At 32.5% G+C, this 20,744-nt stretch overlaps 1 pseudogene; it reads right to left on the bottom strand.

Moving 5' to 3' along the window:
* Positions 1-825: 825 nt before the first annotated feature.
* LOC118606772 lies at positions 826-944 on the bottom strand (annotated as a pseudogene).
* Positions 945-20,744: the final 19,800 nt, after the last annotated feature.

The raw sequence follows: 20,744 nt of genomic DNA, 5'->3' as shown, positions 1-20,744 counted from the left end.
TAGCCTTGTACATTAGAGCACCATGTTCAATAAATCTCAATTTACTAGGTAGAAAGTTGTAAAAGTGGAAGAAGTTTTAAGAAAGATGGCTCGGCTTAAGTTAAATTTAAATATTTTCTAATTAATCAAGCTCCATATTCCAAGTCGTAAACACACATAAAAAAAAAAAAAGGTGCAGATATTTCCCTGAGGCAACCTATAGTTGATGTCCCGATGAAATTTCAAGTTGCTTTCTAACTTAGCCCTGCTGGAGGCCTCTCTTCTATCACCCCATCTAGGCTGCCTTCAACTTTAAGATGGAGAAATACCTAATGGAATGAATCAAGTTCAAGGGAATTTAAGGGTAAGGAGATGGTGTAAATCTGCCTGGGAGCTATTTGACTTGTGTAACTTAGTTCTCTGTCTCTCTGTCTCTGGCTCTGTTTCTGTCTCTGTCTATCTCTGTCTGTCTGTCTCTCCATCTCTCTCTCCCTTCCTCCCTCACATTTCTTTGGATCGATGCATGTCTCTCTTTACAGAGTCTAATGAAGACCACTGTAAAATAAGCTTGCAGTAGATGGATTAGGTCTAATGCCCTAGACTAGGCTTTTGGTAAAATTTTTACTTCCTCCCCTATTTCCCTTGGTCTTGACTAACACTCTATCAGAATGTGATATCTATGAGGCAATGATCTGGGTGTGCCCAGGCTTGAATGTTCAGCTCTGTGTGTTGCTCATGGCACATCTCAAGGGGATGCTGTTAACATCTAAGTCTAAGGTGTAGGACACTAAGACAGTTGGGCAGCACGTTTTTGTTACTTTTTTTTTTTTTAATTTTTATTTTTTTCTCCTACAGCACCTAGTCTTCCTAGGTGGTCTCCCATCCAAGTACTAACCAGGCCTGACCCTGCTTAGCTTTCAAGATCAGATGGGATCGGGCTTGTTCAGGGTGGCATAGCCATAGTTGTTTTTGTTATTCTTGGTAAATAGACTTCAGGTAAAGGAGACTTAGTGACTTACTGGGTCTAGCCAGCCTCACTGGCTTTTTTTTTTTGGTTGGGCATGAGAGCAGGGAAGCACTATATTAACATAGTTTTTGAAATTTTATTATTTTATTTTATTAATAGAATGGGATTTTTTGGTTAAAGTATACTTTTTGCATATCTATCATGAAATGTGGAATGGATTTAGGAAGAGCAAGGATTTGGAGTTTCAAGACTCTCTATCTTGGACATTTTCTGATGTTAGCAGAATTAACATTTGGTGTAGATATTGCAGACTACTGTGAACATAAGCACAGCTGGCTTCGCTGTGAGGCAGAGTCCTGTCTGCAGGGAGAAAGGCTTATGAGTGGGGAGAGACCTCTAGTGTTAATACCTCAAACTGCAAGTGCAATTGCAAGCTAAGCAGCGTCCCTCAGGGAGAGCAGGAAGATACCATTAGGGGGCCTTTTAGGAATTTGTATCTAGGACCTGAGAAGTCTCATGTCCCAGGTGACCTGCCAATGTTATTTCTGGCCCTGTGAACAAAATTCTTTGTGGAAGACTCTGACCTTAGCCTTCACAAAGATGAACCAAAGCAAGTTCAGCTCAAGTCACCCAGAGTTCCCCAGTACTTTTGAACAGTGGCACCTGGAATTGATAGGTGACATGGTCTTCCCTATTCTGGGTCATGTTCTGTCTTTAACTTCTCATCCATCTTGAGTGATTATTTTTCTATCTTTCAAGGATCTGAAGTATGTTTTCAACTACAGTGAGCTCATGGAGTCCACACTCTATCAGTTTTTAATTGCCAGAGAGAAAAGAATCTTCCTTTTCTTTCTACAGTGAAATTGTCTAGTGTTATCAAATGCCCACTCTAGACCAGACCAGGCTTGGTGATTATAAGGCAGCTCCATTATTGGCCCTGGATAAGTCACATGTCCACTGCGTACTGGGGTTACATCAGGGTGTAGGGTGTAATGGTTCACAGCCTCTCTGGAACTACATGGTTGGAAGTAGGGAGTATTAATTATTTAAAATAAGTGAAACACTATCCATGAATCTCATGATAATAAATGTTCACTATAACGCCACCTACCCACCCATTTTTCTTTAGGCTCCTCTTTTCCTTCTATATGAACATTACATTTTACATATGGTTGCCTATTTGTTCAATAATAATAATAATAATAATAATAATAATAATAGCAGTGATCACTTTACATAGTCTTGACTATATGCCAAAATTTTTTATAATTTTATACTATTCCTTGATCCTCTCTCTCTCTCTCTCTTTCTCTCTGTCCCCTCTTCATTATCTAGCCTACAACAATACTATGAGGTAGTGTGGTAGATGCTGTAATGTGCCACCGAGATCCCCTTTCTAGGAAGGACTTGTTACTGAGACTTAAAGGAGTATGATAGGGAGAGACTTCAGTTGTCTCCTCCTACAGGTATTGGCTCAACTGCAGATAGATGCCTCAGCAAATATGTCCTTTGCAAGATAGCTCTCATCTAATGACTGATTAATGCCTGCATAAAAAGTTCTTGTCATCCTAGCCTAACTACTCAAAGACCATTCTAGCTCTAGAGTTCCCAACAGGTTTGTCCAAATTTGTTCTTATATCTGTATCATGTGACTTCTTTCTCTACCTGCTCTACTTTATCCCCCCACCTTTTCACTAGTGTTGATTCTAAGGGCACTTCTTACTATAGCTTCTCCATGGTAATATCCTGATCTAAGGCTGTTTCCCAGGTACTATTAGTATTTCCAGTTTGGAGATGAGAAAATAGAGGTACAGAGAAGGTAAGCTCTTTTTTCTAAATAAGAAACCTAATAAACGGCAGGGACGATAGTGTGACCCTAGACTTCTGCTCATAACCACCATACTCTAAAGTGAGAAGATGCTTGCCCAAGTAGGCTCTGGCTCACCACTGGAATTCACAAGTAGCTCCTCTAGGGTATAACTGAAGATCTAAGCAGAGATAACTTGATCTTTAGGGATGAAATTTATACTTTTGGGCTTTCCATGCAGATAAGAAGCCACAGAGAATAGAGCCACAAGAGTTCTTTTTCCTGCAAGTATGGCAATTTTGTTACTAAAAATAGTCATAAATATCAAAGCTCGGGCATTATCCCTCCACTTGAGTGAAAGAAGATTTAAGATAATTCTTACAATGACATCATTTTCATTATCTTGCATTTAAATACATCTTTGTTAATGGGAGATGGTGAAATTATAACCATTAAACTAGGAATTATGTATGACCTAGAGCCTACTTATTTTCTATGTGGGACAACCTTATATTTGTACACATGAACATCATCCAAGTGAACTCCATTTGCCACATCACTGTGTAGCATCGTGAAAGTGCCCGAGATTTCCAGGTATCTCTGTGTTTAGTCTTGCTTCTTCCTTTAAAGTTCATATACATGTAATCTTTGGCAACCTACGTATACTCTAAGTCTCAGTTTCCTGAGCAGTATAGTAATTATGCCATTGGCTATGTTTTAGGATTATATATAAATATCTTATATTTGTGTTTTCCTTAGCACAGTACCTGGGAATTCTTAGTGTAGTAGCAGTTATTTGTTTTCTCCCCCTCTACCTCCTTATTTATTTTCTCCTCCTTTTCTTCCTTTCCACTTGAGTCAGTTTTGAGGGAAGTTTAAGAACTGCTAGAGTTTTGCAAGGAAAATCATCTCTTGCAATTTAATCTTGATTTTACAGATGCTTTACAAAATGGCCCTATGTTCCCCAAAGCACATGTAATCTTTTAAATGTATATAGTATATTATAAAGCTTTGGCCAAAAACTCTTTCCTAAAACATTTTATTCCCTAGAGTCTTTGCAAAATGAGTATTTTAAATAACCAAATAGTCAATTAAGATTAGTAATATATAATATTATTGAAAAAGAAACTATTAGAAAACAATATAAATATGGGACCAAGGACCATATTTTACAAAATGTTAGCAAAAAATAAATATTCTACTTTTCAAATCCTATCATTTAGGTTACTTCTGAGATATAATAAATAAATAAGTCTACTTATGGTAGCTATTACAGTGAACCTCCATTTAGGATTTCTGTATAGAAAATTCCATTTTGAGATACTTTGGAAAACTTTTCTTTTTTATATAAATTTGGAGGATAATAGAACTTTTATAGAATCTGGCTGAAATGTCTTTAATTTTTTCTCTGCTTGACCCTAGTACAACCTGTCACTACTCGTAGTTATTTTTGATAGTAGTGTAGATCAGGAAATTGAGACTTCTTTTCAAAATAAGGTTCAGATGTTAGAAGAATGAGATATTGTTTCAGCCCACCCATTTCACAGCTGTCATGGTGAATCATTACTTTGGTATATTTATTGTGTATGCTTACCTAAAACAAAACAAAACAAAAATTGTCTTATATATTTCAAATGAGAGATGTCCTTTTTTAAAGTGATGATGATGGAAGAGAAGTTAAAGCAGAAGTAGTGAGCTCACACTTCAGTTTTGAGGAATTGTCTCTGAGAAAAATCTCTTGTGAAATTTACGTTGTATGTGAGGTATCTAATCTATAGAAAAAATGTAAGTTATCCTTTCCTGAAATTGTATTTAATCATTTTTGCTGGTGACTTTTTTAGTAAAGATAAAATATAACTTTACTTAGCATTCTAAAATAAACTAGATGTGTGTTTGTATGTATATAAGTGTGTATATATAAATACGGACTCATACATATACATATATATGCCAAATACAACCAAAATACTCTTTTCAATTTTTATTGCCATTTATGTTTTGTGTGTGTGTGTATGTGTGTGTGTGTGTATGTGTGTGTGTGTGTCAATTGCTGCTTATATTAATCTCCAATATTCTATGAATTTAAATTTGTTGTAATTGTCTATGTACTGATTCTTTGATAATTATTTGCATTGCAAATATCTCTTCCTGTGATTTGTATTTTCATTTTGTTTCACGTGCCATTTATTGTGTAGCTGTTTCTGATTATAACATGGTCAGATTTAGCACTTTTTTTCTTCATAGTTTCTGCTTTGGTGTCATTGGCTACAAAATAATTTTCTAACATGGGGTTATAAAATTTTTTACCATTTTATTCTAAATATCACGAAGTTTTGCTTGTTTACACTTAAGTGTTTAATCCACTTGATCTTTATCCCTGGGAACCTAATTTACCTAGATTTATTATTATTCTATATAGACAATCAATTTTCCAAGCAACATTTATTCAATAGTATATATTACCCATTGATTCGCAATACTACTTTAATTATATAACAAGTTTTCACATATTTGCAGACTTGATTGTCCCATTCTATTGATGCAAATTGTCTGTCATATCGCCAATTCAATACTTCTTTGCTGACTGTAGTTTTACAGAAAATCTTGAAATCAGATAGTGAAAATCCTCTGATTTTGTTCTTTTCCAAAATGACTTTGGTCATTCTAGGTTTTTGTGTTTTATAAATAATTTTATAATCCACTTGACAATTTCTATATAAATATGTGGCTTGTGTTTTGATTGCCTTGTGTTTTAGATCAATTTGAAGAATTGCCATCTTAACAACATTGAGGTTTCTAATTAAGAACATGTCATATTTTTCTAAATAGTTATATCTTATTAATTTCTCTCAGCTGTCTTCTTTAATTGTTAAAATAAATTTATTCCTGTGTACTTTAAGCTTTTTGATGCTATAGGAAATTTTTTTTCCAATTCTTTATTCCTAGGGTATAGAAATATAATTGATTTTTATACATTGAACTTGTATTTTCTTATTGTTAAAATGAAGATCTGAGAGTTTATAAGTTTACATATATGAGATCTGAAAAAAAAGACATTTTAATCACTTACTTTTCAATATGTGTCTTTTATTTATTTTTACTTATTATACTGAGAACTCCAATAGAATATTTAATATGAATAGTAAGGTATCCTTTTAAAAGGGGGTACTACAAGACTGGTTTTCCAGTCTTGGTGAGAAATATCTTATTGATTTCACAAATCTGTAGTTATTTAATAAATACTGTTTAATAGGTTAAGTTCCCTCATAATATTAGTGTGTTAAGAGTTCTCATCGAAAATTGATATTAAATTTTGTCAAATTCTCATTCTGTATCCATTAAGACAATCATATGGTATTGCTTTTTTAGTTCATTAATAAGGTTAGTTACATTTTTTAATTTTGGGATTTTAATATGACCTTGTACTCCTTTGATAAACACAACATCTTATGGCCATGGTGTATAATTCTTTGTGTATATTACTGGATTAGATTTGCTAAGATTAAGGAAGATTGCACATATTACTTTCTTTAATAGCTATTGTGTGCTTTCCTTCTTGTGTTGGTTTTTGTTTTTGTGTCTTTTATGAAATATTTCCATTTTAAGCTGATGAATAAAGCTTTATATTTATTTATTTACTACATTTTTAAATTCCAAAATAAAACAGATTCAGAAAACAATATCAAATAAAAATGTGATCTAATAAATTATTCTAAGGTAAACACCCTGTAAACACCACCAGATAAAGTTATAGAACTTTGTAATTCACCCAAGAAGACCAGTTCCTATGCTCTATCCCAATCACAACCTTGTACCTTTCCCTGTAGGTAACTATTATCCTAATTTATATACTATTTACTTTTTTTTGCATTTTCTAAAGAAGCTTATCATCCAAATGTGCCTTCCCAGGCATTTTAATCTTGCTCATTTCTTTCAAAATTTGGTGTTTTCAAATTCTTTTTTAATTTTAGGTTCTCTGTCCAACCCTTTCTTTTACTTGTTAAAAAAACTTGCCCCATTTGTCCTATAGCATTTCTCACAATCTGGATTTTGCTGCTTATATAATCATTCTGCAGTTTAATAAGTATCTCTCTCAGCATTTTTAGTAAACTGACTGTGGAACCTAGAAACTGGACCACAGTGTTTTAGATACAACTATTTCTGGTATTGAGGAAAAATATAGGAGTAATATGGGGTCTGGTTTTCTATCTTTTATGATGATAGCGACCATTGATGCCTAACACCTGTATCTAGCCATTAGAGATTAAAAATGTTGATGTTCTAATTCTACTATTTATTTTTCCTTTCTTAGCAGAAATGGTTTTACAAAGTCATCTCTTCAGCTACGATTTGGTTATCTTGTGTTATAGTTTAGACAGAAAAGGCAAAATTGACATGATTTATTTCTCTGTGTTTTCTAGACTTCAAGAGAATAAACTAGTTTCCTATCACTCTCCAAAGGTGACCAAGTTTTAAAATATTGTTATGAGCATAGATTTAAACATTTGAATAGATCTTGTTCCATTGTAATTTTTATTATTATTGAAGCTCAAAATTTCCCATATTTGATTAGTGAGAACCTTTTCAAGTTAGCTCCTGAGTTTTCTGAGAATCACTGATAGTGTCTTTACTGTCTGATAGAATAAAATATTCCAGGCTTGACTTGAACATTTCTTTCCTATATTGGAAATCAGCCTTTTCTCTAAGAAGCCCTTTTAGTTTATGTTGATAAATTCCAAGCACAATTCAAGACTATGTATCTTTTTATTCTCAACCTCTTGCCTGCTACATCTCTACTATAGCTTTATCTTCTTTCTTTCACACTAAAAGTCTTGGTTCGCAAAGATAGAGGGAATGATTGGATTAGAATAGTTGGTAATTACTCATTTATTCTATCTCGTATTATATAAGCAAATATCTCAGAATAATAAATATAATACTACAACCAATGTGGGTATTGAAAATGTTATTTTTTAAGTATATTCTTTCCATTCGCCCTTGTATTTTTTAGTTATACTTTATCGACACTGTCGAAGCAGAAAATCATCGCAAACTCTACTCTCACCTTTAGCCCTTATGTAGCTCTACTTCTATAGGTAACTATATATATAATCCTCCTGACCTATGGTGATATCTTTGTACTCATCTTGGTTGTTCTTTCTCCAGTGTATTTATCAGCAATAATGTGAACGATATTGCCTGAGTTCTTGTAATACTGATAGCACTTGTGCTCTAATTTTCCTTAAAAATCTGTTTCATTGGGTATAAAATCCTTTTCCATACTTTATTTTCTCTGTATTTCAATATGTTAATCTATTTTCTTCTGAGGTAAAACATCATTGTTGAAAAGTCTGATGATAATTTAGTTTTGTTGTTGTCATTATTCTTGTGTTCTTTTTATCTAAATGAACAATTTTTTTAAGTTTAATAATTTTGCTGGAATATTTCTAGATGTTTTTGTTCTTGTTATTCTGGGTCAGTATTATCAGGTATGCAATGTAGCCTTTCAATATGTGAATTAAAATATTTTATTTTCCCAGAGCAAATACCTTGAATTTGTCTTTATACTTTCTGTTTGTTTCATTGCTTTGATTTTATTGTCACTTTATCTTAAATTCTGTTTATCATTTATTTCCCTTAATTTATCAAATTATTTCCCTTAATTTGTTCTATCTTATTTTTTAAAAAATCTAACTTCAATTTATGTTGTTCTTTAATGTTCACTATCATTTTCTTAGTCTCTTTTAGCTGGTTTAGAAATAATATTTGTTTTGTTTTGTAAGCAAACCTTTCTGGTATACCTTTGTTTTCTATGGGAATGTAGTTCTGCTTCTCTTATTTTAAAATGAATTTGTGTAGAAGTTGATCTTGATAAGCTTCTGTTGCTCATTTTTATATCAAATTAGTTTTACTCGGGTTTTTTTAAATGAGGCATGTTTTAGGAAAACTTTTCCAACCTCAAAGATTTCCATCTTCTGTTGTTCATTTTTTAACTCTGTTCCCCTCCACCATTTTGACCTTGACTTTTTTTTCTTTCTCTCTAGTTTAATTTTGATTCCATCTCCAGAAGCCACTCCTCACTGTGGTGCTTTATTCAAGAAGAGATCCCTGGTTAGCGAGCATCAAGAGTTCACAGAGACTAGGCTTCCCAGATCTTTCTAGTCTTTCCTAGGAAGGACACTTTGCACTCGCCTCCTGTAGGAGAGGGCAAATCCCTATGTAGTTCCAGTTGATATCCGTTGACTATTTTATGGTTCTCTTATTTTCACATCCATCAAATGTCATCCCCATTACTTCCTTTTTCACAACATAGAGATGCTGTATTATATGGTTGATAATAGGTTTCCTCACCCTCTTAATTTTGTTATAAATATTGCCTTGTATTCTAGCCTCTACTATCTAATTGCTTGTCAGTTTCATGTGGGGATTTGGAGAGACTGAAAGACTGTACTGCATCACTAGCATTTCCATAGAATTCCTTAAAAAAATATTAAATGAATCTATCTCTTCTCATTTTATCCCTTTTCCACTTCCAACCCCTTTACAAATTTTCCTCTGATATCCTCTAGGATGAAGCTAGTTAGACTGTATGTCATTCATCCTAATTATTTGTTATGCTTTTGAATCAAACCTCATCCTAAAATTATCAATATGAAGAATATTTGCATAATACAGTGACAGGGAAAGTGTTGGTATAGTTGAGATTTAGGTAGATTTTCTATATTTGCTAGAACTCCAACCAACCTAGGTTTCCTCCTTTTAGTCATAATGTAAACATTCCCTAAAGTTATAGACTTCACCTAATATTTTTTGTAAATTCACTGACCTAACACATTTTGGAACATAATTATTTGTTTCTTTCAATTAAACATTTCTTTCCTTCTAATCTATTTTATGAGATGTTTGGAAGGTGGAGAGAATAAGCACAACTATACAAATCAGCATCCTGCCATTTTGCATTGAAAACAGCTAATTTGTTTTTGTATTACATAAAAATACTTACAGCCATCTATGTAAAATATGAGCAATGATATATTTTACTTAACAATTCGGAGTTTTTGTTAAGTGTAGTGAGCAATTTTAACATGACATTTTACATTTTTTTTTTCACAGGAGGATTAGTTATTTAACTGAACTGACCTACTTGCAAGATCTGCAGTTTGCTCGTATAACCAAAGATACTCTCTGTGTTCACATTATTTTTTCTCATGCTTCCTGCCCATATATATATGTTGTATTTTTTGGTTTCCGTTATTGTTTATAGTGGACTGTGAGATAAATTGAAAAGAAAGCTGTACAGAATTATAAATTCTTTGAAAGTCGAAGTTGGTCGGACCGAGAGAATTTATCTAGTCTGAACTGTAATTTGAAAGATAAAATGATTTGCTCGGGTCTACTTGCCCTATTGATAGTCAAGTGGAAAGCAGGGACAGTCTCTTATTCTTTCATTTAGCCTCTGGTACACTACAAGTTCTGCTTCCCTTTATGAACATGTATAACATGATCTGTGGAGTTTTGGAGTTTCGTGCCTTCTATAGTGTACATAACACTTCCTAATATGATTCTCACATATTTAATTTTATGTTACTATTACATATACTGCAATTAATTTTTCTCAGTTGGATCATTTGGATTTTTACACTATGTTTAACAGAGTTATTATTTTTTTCCCATAGAATCTACCTTTAACTATTTAAACATTAAATATTACATATTGCTACATATTGATCTTAGTAAATGAAAAGATGTGTACCTTATAAATACTGTGCTTTTCTTAGAAGGTATTGTGTTTATGATACATTTTTTAAAATTTTAAAAAGCATAGATAAAGATTTTTATTAGCAAATATGGCAGATTAGGGAATTCGGAGATTATCAAATAGGCAACAAATAAACAAGTAGAAACATCTTGTAAAATCTCGCTCCTCCACTTTGCCTCTTTCCTACTGTCTTTTGCTATAATTCCTTTTTGATTTTCTGTTTCTCCTTGACTTTACCTCAGCATTCCCATTGCCTTTGCATCCTATGCCACGAATACTGACAGAAAGCACTAGCATCCCAGCTGTTGTGAGTGACATAATCTTCAATCTTTGCAGATGGACGTACCTGGCAGTTTGGCAGTGTGAGAGGGTCATTGGCAGGAGGTTTTTGCCTAAGTGGGACAATGACGTTTTAAGTTACATAGTGTGTGGGCTCCAATTAAATGTACATAACAGGATAGTTGTTCATTACAGCACAAAAACAAGTATGGTATTTTATAAGCATTCATTGGCCTTATTGTTTCCATGCTACAAAATACATTTGTTTCTCCAAAGCAGATTAGCCAGTCTAGACATCCTATGAAATGTCAATGTGAGTATGGATCTTCCGTACACTGGTCTCAGGAGATTAGAGCTTGTCTGCAGTGCTGCTCTTTTACAGTCAGATCAATACAGTCACACATTTTTTTTTTTCGCACTTTGCCAACAGAAAATAATATCAGAACAGAGAATTTCTTTTTGTTTCCTAAACAGGAAGTAACATATGACCAGAACTCAAGAGGGAAAAAAGTTAGCTGATAAACAAATACCCAAGAACTTGGGAAGAAAGTTATTTTTTTTATTACCCACTAAGCCACAATAAAGGTTATTATCATGAGATAATCATTCCTCTAGAGCAATACAAGACAGGGGACACAGCTGAGTGCTATCATGCCCATGGGATGTGATTAGCTCATGATAACAGCATCCCTTGGACTCATTGCTATTATGAAATGCCTATTTCCCCCCCATTTTCTATATATAAATAAATGATTTTGGCGGACAGATTCAATTCCCACAAACTGCAAGTTTGCATTAAAATGCTTCAGCTGTGAGATTCACAGATATTAATCTACCCTTTTGGAATGTTGAACAGTCAATCAGAATCTTTCTTCGTCTCAAGCTGTTTTATGATATTATTACAATGTATTTTGCGGCGGAATGGCGGGTAAAGCAAGTTTCAGAGAAATAGGCTTGTTTGGGCTCGATTTAGTTGCTTGAGGGAAACCTCTACATAAAATGACTCTGCCTGCTCACTAAGGCATCCTAACTTTCTCATTATTTTTTTTTCCTGCCTGACTCAATTTCTTTGCTGCGCTTTAGAAGTCTGAAGTTCATTCCTCCAACTATATTAATAAAAGCAGATTTCTCATTTCATATTTCAGAGCTGACAGGGGAAAATACTGCCCTAGTATTCAGAGTAAAGTCAGAAAATGCTAGTTCAAACTTTGGGACTTAAAAATTAACATGAATAAGATTGATTGTGGATTTAGAAATAAATGGGAAGCTTTGGTATAGTAATAGACTGGTAGACAGACGTATTTTATTATGAATTTAAGTGAGCTTTGTAAAAACGACACAAAAATTTATAAAAATTAAAAAGTCAATGCCATTTCATTAAGTTGAAGAATTTTGGATAATAGTATCACTAGTGTGAAGCCATCTTCATGATTATACGTATGACAATTAGAAACATAAATAAAATTACCAAAAAAACTTAATACAAAAATTTTCTCTATACTTAAAGAAAAAGTTTATGTCATACATGTCATTAATATTAGATTGAATTATCTGGTGTAAATGCCATAAGTATATAAGCTAATTTATAGATTTTTATATCTACTTTATATATTCAAGATATATATAGCATTATATATATCTATATATATCAGTATATATCTATATATCTCCCTACATACCTATATCTATACCTATAGTTTCTCTCTATATGGAGAAAGTAGCATCTTTAATGTCCCCAAGTATATTTTATTATTTTGGGCAGGCAGTCTCTTCCTTATTCCAAATTTTTACTGTTCTGAGTTATTGAGAACATATAAGCAGTCATCACTTAATCTGTAATATATTTCATTAAAAAATACAAAATTCATTGCTTGTCCTTCTTCTTCCTCTCTACTAATGTTGACTTTGTGACATTAATGGTGAATGAAACTAATTTACATAGAGTATCTGATGATAAATAAAACTAATAAATGTGTTTCTGAGAAAATTTTTAAAAAGAGAGAATGTATATATGATGAAAATATAAATTCAGTTACCAACTCTGGAATTAAAAAGTGAATATAAATAAATGAAGAGTGTTAAATTTTAAACTATAAGTATTATTGATATTTAATGAGTTAAACTTGCAGTTTTTTAAGTCATGTGATATAGTTCTGGCATTTTAATGTGTAAATTTGAGTAGGCTATAGTATCTAGTTATTCAGTCAAACGCTAATCTAGGTGTTACAGTAAAAGTGTTTGTAAATGTGATTGATATGTATAATCAATTGACTTTATTTAAAGAAGATTATCCTTGATAATCTTAGTGGGCCCAATTCAATCAGTTGAAAAGGTTTAAGAACAGAAAGGCAACCCATTAAATACGAGAAGATATTTGCAAATGATATAGCTGATAAAAGGTTAATATCCAAAATATATTAAAAAATTACAGCTGAACATCAAAAAACAAATAATCCAATTTAAAAATAGGAAGAGGACTTGAATAGACATTTCTTCAAAGAGGACATACACATGGCCAACAGACACATAAAAAGACTCCATGTTATGAATTATCAGGAAATACAAATCAAAACCAAAATTAGATATTACCTCACACTCATCAGAGTGGCTATTATCAAAAAGACAATAGATAAAAAGTGTTGGCAAGGATGTAAAGAAAAGGAACACTAATGTACTCTTGATTGGAATGAGTTGGTAGAGCAACTATGGATAACATTATAGAGATTGTTCAAAAAATTAAAAATCTAACTACCATATGATCTAGCAATTCTATTCTGGCTATTTTTCTGATAAAAAACAAACAAACAGTCATTCAAAAAATATATGTACCCCATGTTCATTGTAGCATTGTAAATAATAGGTAAGATAGGGAAGCAACCAAGGTGTCCAAAGATAGATAAATGGATATAGATGTGATTATATGTATATGTCTGTCTGTCTGTCTATATCTATCTATCTATCTATCTATCTATCTATCTATCTATCATCTATCTATTATCTATCTATCTATCATCATCTATCATGTATCTGCATACTTACAATGGAATATTAGTCGGCCATAAAAAAATAAAATCTTGCCCTTTGTGACAACATGAGTATTGTGTTAGTTGAAATAAGATGGACAGAGAAAGACAAATACTATATGAATGATTTCATTTATATGTGGAATCTAAAAAAAAAAAAAATGAACAAAACGAAATAGAAATGAACTCATAGATACAGGGAACAAACTGATGGTTGCCAGAGGATAGAAGAATGAGAAGAAAAGGAGAAGAGACTAAGAAGCACAAACTTCCAGTTATAAAATAAGTCATGGTGATATAATATACCACGCAAAGAATATAGTCAATAATATTGTGATAACATGTATGGCGATAGATGGTTACTAGACTTATTAGGATCACTTTTAAGGTATACAAATGTTGAATCATTATGTATACATTTGCGACTAATATATTGCATATCATCTATAATTAAAATTAATATAAAATAGAATAAAAGAAAAAAAAAACAACTGAGATTTTCCTAGGGAAAAAGAAATTCTACCTGTAGTCTGCAGCATCAGCTCACATCCAAGAGTTTCCAGTTTACCTTTCCTGACAGCATGCCCTGTGAATTTTGAATTTGTCTAATTTGTCCCACAATTTTGTAAGCCAATCCCTTGCAAAAAAAAAATTCTCTCTATAAATACCTATTACAAGTTCTGTTTGTCTGGGGAACTCTGACTGATACACCTATAAAAATAAAACTAGTGGATGTTGTCTAGTCCACATTTTTCTTTCATTCGTATAAATATCATTAAGCAGCATGGGCGAATTAATGGGTCTGATTTGGAGTTAGAAACAAAAAGAATAAAGTTAACCCAAATCTCGTAAAACTAGGTAAAATTTCAAATGAATATCATAGAAAAATGACTTTTTAGGAAGTCTAATACCAGAATACATTTTTATTAGAAGAAATCAAAGAAAGAAAATCTTTTGTACATAAATATGGAACTATTAAGAACAAAACTTTTTTTAACCAAACACATTTTCTTTTATACTTCGTCATGTGGTACTATGTTTCCTTTCAATGTATCAGGTATTAAACTAGATTTTTGGATCTAACTTTTATCAAAGACTTCAAGAAAAAGCAGACATAAAATATATCATTTTAAAATAATGTGCTAACCGCTATAATAAATGTATTTATGAAGTTCAGTATTTGCAGAAGGGGCAGATGAATTATATTTATGAGAGAGAATAAGATTGAAGATATCATTGATGACTTGGTAAAGAAGGAGAAAATTAATCTGGAACATGCGATATGAAGAATGGCCAGGAGAGGTGAGGCTATTCTTTAACAAAAGGAATAACTACAATGTTTAATGAATAAACAGTATAGGATGTTGTAGAAATTATAAAAATGTAGCATTGCCAGTACATGGTGGCAACAAAGACTTGTAGCCAGGATTAGGTCATAAAAAGCCTTGTTTGATGGGCCGGAGTTTGTGTTTTTACTTTGTAGCCAAGAAGGAGCCATGAAAGTTTGGAGCTGGGGATTAGCCAAGAGTTTTAAACATATCATAAAGCAACAAATTGTCCTCGAGAGAGCTGAGACAGAAGATTAGAAAAATAATATGAGTACCATTGAGAAATTCAAAAGAAAATCATGAGGGTCTAAAGGAGCAACAGAAATGAAGAGTGGAGGGAGCAGCGGGGGACCAAGGCCTTGAACTCAGCCTGACTCCAAACTTTACCATCTCTCTAAGACACCATCATGCTTTCTTGGAACCTATCCCTTGATTAAAAAATAAATAAATAAAAAGCGTGACTACATATAGTCTGACTATATGTAGACTATAGGATGAACCAGATTGGATTTAGAAGATGAAGGGTAAAAAGAGAAGTGAATACTAAGTTTTTGGATCAAGTGATTGGATATATCATATATCATGCAAGTATTTACCAGAATAAGGACATTAAAGTAAGGACAATTTGTAAGAGGAAGCTGAAGAAAATAACAGCAAGAAAAAGCACATATAAAGTGATAAGGATATGTCAGGCATATTCTTCTAAATCCTTGCATGAGCTTTCACATTTAATACTTTCAAATGACCTCTGAAATATGAAATATTGTTTCTCCTACTTTATAGATGTGGAAACAAATTTCAAGAGGTAAGATAGTTTACAAAGTTCACACAAATGGTAAGGAAGGAGCTAGGATGGTGAATTTATGGTGATTGAGTATATAAGTCTAGTAGAAAAGTTCTTCAGTGAGAATATAATTATAGCCTCTTGTAGTTGAAGGTATCCTGAGACAAAGCATCCAAATTATTACTAGTGACAATGTCTTATTTTAGTAGATGAATACTTTTAAAAACTGAAGATATTAGATCTAGAGATAATTTATCTAGGTCTTTGATGGAAACTCAAAAACACAATGTTATTATTTAAAAAGATCATTAAATCTTCAAGATTTACATAATTTTATATATTACTTTTTTGAAGAGCTGTTTGGATTCTACATAATCAATATCACTGTAAGTTATGGGGGAGTTTCCTCTCATACCTCCAGCAATGCTCAGAACACCAGTGGGTGTCTTACAGTTCAACTCATTTCTGATACTATCTACCCAGACACAACATGGAATTCCACAATATAGGGCTCAGTCCTACAAGACTGCCCTCCACTTTAGAGGCCAATTTTTATTAGGGAAAATACATACATACATACATGTGTGTGAGTATATATGTGTGTATATACTACCTCTTTAGCCTATAAAATATGAATTGTCTTTTTTAAAAGATTTTTTTAAATAGGTTTTAAATGAGCATATGAAAGTTTGCAAAAGTAGAGATATATAAGGAAGACTAGATTAAATGTAAAGTATTTACAAATGCCAAGTTCATCCTATAATCATAGTTCCAGAATAGATTCCAAGATTTTCTAGTCCAACTCTTTGACTTGAGAAATATTAAATACTAACAATTTAAGAGTTAAGGAGCACAGACTCATTTTTAAAAATTTGTAAGAAAAGTTATTGAACAACTTTTTTCATGTTGTTTATGCATATACTTTATAAGTTTTTACAGTTCACATAGACTGTTCTGATGTTGTGTGTGTCAAGAACAGAACAAAATATGAACATGCACACAACGATATGTCCCAATAGACAAATGTATAACACGTGGTGATTAGAGTAGCCCTCAACTTAAGAGTCCAACAAATAAGCATAAGACTTAAAGGTCAAAAACTTTTAAACAAAGCTGATAAATAGAAATATTCATGTAAGATGCAGCTACATAGCAGACAGCTGAGAATTGTAAAAGGTGACATTTCATTAGCCAATTTCTTTTATTTGTGGTTAAATTTCTTATGATGTTAGATATAGTCTGTCCTATCACAGAGGTACTAGTAGAGGTTAGAACTACATGGATTAAATGTTACATTTAACTGTATGTAAAAGCTGACATAATGAAAAGAACAAACAATTATTTTCATAATTCAACATAAATATATTTCTGCTCTCTCACCATACTCTGTTCTAAAATGTTAATCATCAATATTACAAAGTTAAGGTTAAAAGAAAAATGACCCTGAAAAATCTGAATAAGTTCTAAATTGAACATTTTGTTTTTCATGTATGGATATAACTTATTCCCTTGAAAATATGTTAAACTAATTAATCTAGAAAAAAAAGATGAATATAATGAAATTATATTAGTGTGCTAAGAATAAATTTTTCATACTCTCTTTTCACTTTTAATATAATTTCTACCTTATTTTCAAGGAACATGACAAAGCAAATCTTTATAGAGCACTATCCCTATAAAATAAAATGTCTGTATTAATAAAGTTAGAACAATGCATTTGATTACATAGTCCTCTCACTTGTGGAGATTCAAAATGCACATTAGCATATTAAAATACAAAAACATACTCCAATAACAAATAGATTAACTTTGTTTAATTCAGTGTTTCCTAAACTTGACTACAAAATGTCATGTTCATCTCACTTTCCCTACAACACCATTGTCACCATCATGATTAATACCAGTCAATTGATGTTTCTCAGAATCTCTTTGGTAAATCCAACATTCACTTAGATTGTTGGTGGGATTAGAGCAGGGGTCAGGGCTCTTTTGTAATGGGCCAGAGAGTAACTATTTTAGAGTTTGTAGACTGCATATGGTCAAGTCATTTTATAACACTTTAGAAATGTAAAAAACATTTCATTTTTAGCTTGAGGCCCATACAGGTTGTATTTGGCCTGTGAGTAGTATTTTGTTCACTCTTGGATTAGAGGATACAAATTTTAAAAAGATAACTAAGGAGAAGAAAGTAGTATTAGGTAATGAAGAATCGAAACACACGTGGGTGGGTGACAAATGCAATTTTGGCCAAATGGTCATAAATATTGACACATAAAACAGTAGGTGTAATCAACAAATGCTCTTATTTTATAATTATGGAATTAAGAACTAAGTTTAGATATACATTGAACTAAAAATTCTGAAAAGACATTTTGATTAATGGTATCTGAGTATCAAATGGCAATTTTTAGGAAGACTTTTTAGTGTGTCTTGTGGTCCTTAGATTTTTTAATAGTATTTCCTTACCTCTTTGAGTGAAGACAAGGGTATATATAAGTTCTACCCATTCTTAAGATTCATCTAGAAGAAAATTTTGAGTTAGTAAACAATTTGGAAAGAACTCTTTAGAGAAAATTAGGGATAAAGAAAATTTTTTTTAAGTCCAAATTGATAATTCCCAATTGTTAGTGAAACATCATTGAGGACAAAAATACATTAATTATGTTTAAAAAAAAAATTGAGCACTGAAAAAAAAATGAGTATATACTAAGGGATGCCCATATTTATGCATTCACTAATTTCGGAAAGCAGATATTTAAATCTATTTTTAAGATCTTTTGCACTTGTTTACAATAAACTTTGGAGAATCTAAAATTACAATTATTGAGAATCACCACTAAAATGAAGTTGTAATTTTTTTTTACATGGACTATATTCACAATAAAAGATAAGTGAGAAAAGGAAATTACAAACCAGAAATATAACTTGTGTTTGTTAAGATTACTAAAGAGAATACATAGGCCCATTAGCTTAAGCCAATGAAACCACACCTACATTTAACCCTGACCTAACTGCTGTTTCAGATCTTTCCTAGAACTATTATTTTAATCAACTAGTCTGAAATTTTCTAGCCTGACACTGGTAATCTGTCACAAGGGCCCTCTCCAACTTCCATAGAAATAAGAGGAAATCTGCATGATAAAAACTCTAGCATTTCGTTCTCCCCAAAACAGGGATGTCTCGATTTAAAAATATTTCTTTCTTTTCTTTTGTTAATAACTCCCTTGCCCCGCCCTTCTTTCTATAAACCTTCCACTTTACAACTCTTAAGTGTGTCCTTCTATTTGCTAAACGGGATACTGCTCTATTGATTCACGAATCGTTTAATAAAGCCTATTATATCTTCAAATTTACTTGGCTTAAATTTATTCTTTATCTCTCTATTTATACATTATGTATGTAAGCATATGGGAAATATGAAAACAGTTAATTTTAGCTGGTGGTATCATTGCTCTTGTAACATTTTTTATATAAATTTTTTAACTTTCTAAAATATGTTTTATACAATATATGTATTTATTTTTTTCACAAAAACAATACATGCTAGTGTTAGATTGTTTGCTTGTTTGTTTTAAGATGTACTCCCTAGCCTTAAAGCACTTACATTCATTACATTTCTGGGTTTGCACCTAGAGAGCCTCAGACTGGATGTAAAGTAGAAAATGCAATCCTTTATTTGGAAAATGCATGGCAACATATCCAGGTGAAAATGGAGCATTTCTGGCAATACTGAACAGTGAACTGCTCTTTCTCTCTTCAGATGATGGTGTGGTCCTGTGCATTTCATGTGTGTTGAGATCATGAAGTCAGTAGACTGAAGTGTGACACATGACCTCATTTTATGACTATAGTAATTTGTACCTCCCTGAGCGTGGGCAGGTTGTGGTACTTGTGCTAATTTAACCAACTATCTGTATTACATTAAATTTTTCTCCTTTTGTTGCTGGAGCAGATAACTTCAGTGAGCTGCTCATGCAGCTGCCTGAATCCCCAGCCTCCAGCACACGGAGCCTATGGAAGATGTTCTACCATTTCTTCTGATGTGCTTGCTTTAGGACTGGCACTGCCTCGCCTGAATCTCATCTGCCATCTTACTGCCTGATTGCCTTCAACTTCTCCCTCCTAGGTCCAGTTTATTTCTAAATGAAAGTGTGCCAATATAATTACTGAACGACAACAACAACAAAAAGAATGCCTTGTATTTTTTTTTAACATAGTTTATTTTTCGAAGGGTTTAAAACCCAGCAATCCCATAGAGCAAAATGTGGCCTTCTGTGAATAGTTCTGGTCTTTGTGCCTGAAGGACCTCCCCATTGTAAACCCATCTTGACAGATTGAGGCCCTAGAACAATATCGCTTAGTCACACACTAACCAGCAGGGGGGAAGTCTGTGCCTGTTATTAAAGCCTACCTACTGGCTTAGTGTTTGGAATTCAGTTCTACCTATAAATCAACATCAGAGCATACAACCCAGCATGTTCAAGAGCTTTGTTTAAACATCAAAGGAAGAACACAGACAAGCACTATGATAGAAATATAACTAATCACTTGCAAATACATCTTTCCTGTCAGTAGGAGCTTAACCTTTCTGTTTAATGTGACTGAGAAAAAGTGCACTTATTTCCATTCTATCTGTTTTCTCTAAAGAGATATAGAATTTTGCCGGGAAGAAGAGATTATATTTGTTCTTAATGTAACACAGAGCATAAGCATTTCAGAAGTGTTGAGTTGAAGGGAGCAACAAGAGACTAAATTCTGTGGAAATCTAAAAGCTGTTTATCGCTTAATGAAGAACAAATTACTCCCATGAATCTTTCT

Source organism: Rousettus aegyptiacus, unplaced genomic scaffold, assembly GCF_014176215.1.
Source record: "Rousettus aegyptiacus isolate mRouAeg1 unplaced genomic scaffold, mRouAeg1.p scaffold_m13_p_1, whole genome shotgun sequence".
Classification (NCBI taxonomy): domain Eukaryota; kingdom Metazoa; phylum Chordata; class Mammalia; order Chiroptera; family Pteropodidae; genus Rousettus; species Rousettus aegyptiacus.
The sequence above is the reverse complement of the archived record's forward strand: the minus strand, read 5'-3'. Positions and strand labels throughout refer to the sequence as shown.